The sequence below is a fragment of the Lepisma saccharinum genome, chromosome 26, assembly GCF_977018435.1.
Source record: "Lepisma saccharinum chromosome 26, izLepSacc3.1, whole genome shotgun sequence".
NCBI lineage: Eukaryota > Metazoa > Arthropoda > Insecta > Zygentoma > Lepismatidae > Lepisma > Lepisma saccharinum.
The window spans coordinates 24,456,660-24,460,483 of NC_139254.1; the positions used below are offsets into that span (position 1 = coordinate 24,456,660).

Consider the following 3,824-nt stretch of genomic DNA (forward strand, 5'->3'; position numbering starts at 1 on the left):
TGTGTTGCCTGGCTCTATACGGTGATGGTAGAAGTCGCCATTGAAAATTTGCTGTTAAAATCCACCTATCACCGTAGAGTTAGCAGGGAAACGAGCATTTCAGGATCTAATTGTCCCATTTTTTTTGCGGGTGAGTGTACATCTTTCATTCATGTCGATTTGGACACCACTTGCTTTTACTGGAAGAAATGTTTATTTGGAATAAGCGGCGGGGGAGGCCTAAGGGGTTAGTGGACCCCTCCTGAAAATCGACATTGTTCTTATAATTGTAATAAAAAGCTAAAACCAGGGTGGGTTGATTTAAATCAGGTGATTTTTTTAAATCACTCTAAATAAATAATTTACATAAGGATTTGTAGATATCAGAAACACTTTTGGTGAAAGCACATTACTCTAGTAATCATTTAATGATGATTATTAGCTTCTAAGAAAGGAAAATAAAGGAAATAAAATATTTGTACTGATGTTCTGAAGCTCATACGAAAGGAAATGTAAACACAGGGTTTATATTGATTTAAAATTCAATAATTTTATGGGCAAAAATAGCAAACATTTTGTGTGCAAAAATATACAAAATACTAATCATGTTAAACCATAAATAGTGTCAATATCATTAAACTGTAAATAAACATGGCAGCTGATATTTTTCGAACTATCTTCAAAATTTAAGTTAATATTTTTAAGTTACAATTATAGAGTACATCCAGAATGTTTTAGTTTCACTGAAAGAAAAGTTACTGAAATTATTATTAGTAATAAAGAAATAAAAACAGCTTTCAAAATGGCAAAAAATCAGCACTTTGTCTACATACAATTAAAACACAATAACTGTTTATAGTTCTCTAATAGTCGAATAGCTATCGCTCTTGCCTTTGGTGTGAACGGTACTAGGTTCGATTCCCGATGAGTGCCCCAAAATTTCGATGCAGACCGAGCATCGTGAGGAAAATTGGGGAGCTACTCGATAGGCAGAAAATAGAGGTGATGGGAATCGAGGCGTCACCCAATGAAAAACCGCTTGACAAGCCTTAATTTACAAGAGCTGTTGCACCATGGAGTATAGCTTTTAGTTTAAATGCATAGTGACATATTATATTAAAGCGTGAGACCTAGCATACTTACATATACAAGGTACTGATCGTAAATTTCTTAATAGAGTTTGCCGGTTTACACAGTTATTTACTATTGTTAACGTGTAAACGCTATCAATAATCTGCATATTGAAGTATTTACATCGCTTAAAGAACTCAAGGTACCTGAACCCAATATCGCCTAGTACCCAATATGACCTTTTTGCTGTTTCCAAGTACAGTAGTTACAAGGTTAATTCAACAGATGACGTTAGTATGTCATTTATGCTGTCCGAATGACGTGATTGAACTTGTTGGCTGTACCTACAGTGTAGTAGCTTGAGGACAAAGAAACGAAATAGTTGGTTCTCGTGATCTCGGGATTTTGTTCTACGTGATCTAATATTGCACATGGAAGTTATTACTTACTGCATTCTACCTCATAATTTGTACATTACAACAATGTACTTAGTCTAGACTTTAATCTATTGGCCTGTTCATAACAAAGGAAACAAGAACACTATGTAAGGTAGACCCAATACGATCTACATAGGAATATATCGTGAAATACATGCGCAAATGTGACATTTGTTACTCTTATGTTTACATAGAGTGTGTAAGAGTCACTCATGATCATGACGGACCTTTCATTTTCCCAGACTGTGATTTGTAATACATGGTCTTTTCGTGACAAACTATGACACGTCACTTCCTTGTTTGTTGGCTTGTAAACGATGTTATTTCTTTGTGTAATCTCATTATGTCATTATGTAAATAAAACGTAAGTGTCTAACTCTACCTATAAAAATAATATCGTGGTACTTTCTTTACAATTTCTCTTGCATTTTTGATGTGAGAGAACAAAACAAATTACTACGCCATATTGGGTACACGTGTACCCAAAATTTCCTAAATGTTACTTTTTAACAAAATCTTTCCCGTGCCCATCATTTTACTTGGAACGGACTCTAATTTTCAGTAAACGACCAGAAATCTTCCCTCTTTTGAATCTTACAATTACACTTACCTTCCTGAATTTGTACACCATTAGAAACAACCGCAAACCTTAGGTAGGCCATATTGGCTTCAGGTACTTTACATATTGTTTATTTCTTACTTCACGGTCAGGTACTCATAATACAATTAATGTATGTACAACCTGAACACAATTAGAATACCTACATCAAAACTGTCAGCTTACAATAGAGCATCAAAATATTACAATTTGATCCTGGTCAACAGGTTTTGTATCGCTTCAACCATTTTTCGTAAAGGTCTTGGCTTCACTGGACAATTCAACAACGCCATGTTCTAACACCGTCGTACAGAAATTACAATATTAGTCCAGACTCAGCGCTATGTATAGAGAGGTCTATACTCTATATACTCCTGAGGTCTATACTCGGGAACATCTGAATCGGGAGCAAGTTTCTGCGCAAGTAGTGACTCGGGGGATTATGAACGAGTGCGAGGGAACGGGATTTCGTGGAGGGGTAAACCGACTGCAGTTAACAGCCTTTGAAGCAACGTGTATGGCTTCGCTCCGTCCACTCGTTTTCTCCCCTTCTCTGCCGTTGTGAGCGTCCTTCCTCTAGAGATTCCAGGGATAGAGTATAGAGATTCGCATTTCAAACTCATAGGATTGATTGATTGGTTGGTGTTTTAAGTCCACTTTATACAAAGTAAGGCTAATCGGGACTGGACCTACAGTTTAAAGTGAGATCCGAACCACTATGTGTCGAACCCGGGACCCCTTGATTACAAGGCGAAGACGCAAACTCATAGGAGAATTATAATAAAACTCGGATTTTGTGCGATGTTTTTGGGGTACATCTTTGAAAATTACGGATTTGCCCAACCCTAAAAAAAACTTCGCACAACTTAGCTACTGATCCGCTCAATGTAACAATTCTAATCTAAAGTCAAAATCTAGGTTCATGGACACGCAAAAAAATTAAAAAGTAAACATTTGATTCTAAGTAGCTTATACGCAGTTTTGGATAATATAATGAATCATATAACAAATCTCACTTATGCACACAGAAAAAAGTTTGTTTGGAAGAACAAAAAGGAGATTCTAGTAACAAACATTTATTTAAATGGGCCAGAAAGAAATTGTCCACCAGTCGTGCTCAATTGTTTAGTGCCAAAGAAATAATTTGATGAAAATTACCTAATTTAGAAAAAGTCACTAAAATTTTGTTTAGGACTACTAAAAAGCTTAACCAAACGTATTTTGTTGATCAAACGAACCAGTTGTATATTAATGCAATCAACCTAAAAATCAAACTTACGTCATTTTTTTTAAGGGAGGGATGACCGATTTATGAAACTTGTCTTTTCACCCAGGCGACTTAAAATTCAGAATCTAGAGTCAAATTTGGATATTAGAAGGTAATGAATCAGAAAATAATATACATGTTTTATTGAGTGGGCATAATATCAATTTTTGTTCTTGTACATAAAATGTTTTTCGACCTTTCCATACTTCAGTGGGGCGATCTGGCAATGACTGTAAGTGATCATGAACCTCCAAGGGTGAATGATCATTGTAATCATCATCGCCACGGGAGGGGAGATGAGGAATTAGACACCACGTCGTATCTTCCTCCCTAGAAACTCATCAGCGCCATTTCTTTCCATTGACATTAATTCGATCTAATAGCCTTCCTTTCCATAACATTTCGCAAAACTCCTTTCGGTGTGACGTGTATATATACACAAGATGCCTGTTTCGATGTCTCCACTCGTTAC

General features: G+C 36.1%; 1 protein-coding gene across 2 annotated transcripts in view; it reads right to left on the reverse strand.

Moving 5' to 3' along the window:
* The window catches only part of LOC145979567 (peroxisomal leader peptide-processing protease), a 606,981-nt gene that overhangs the window by 243,554 nt on the left and 359,603 nt on the right, over window positions 1–3,824 (reverse strand). The gene's annotated exons all lie outside the window — the stretch shown is intronic.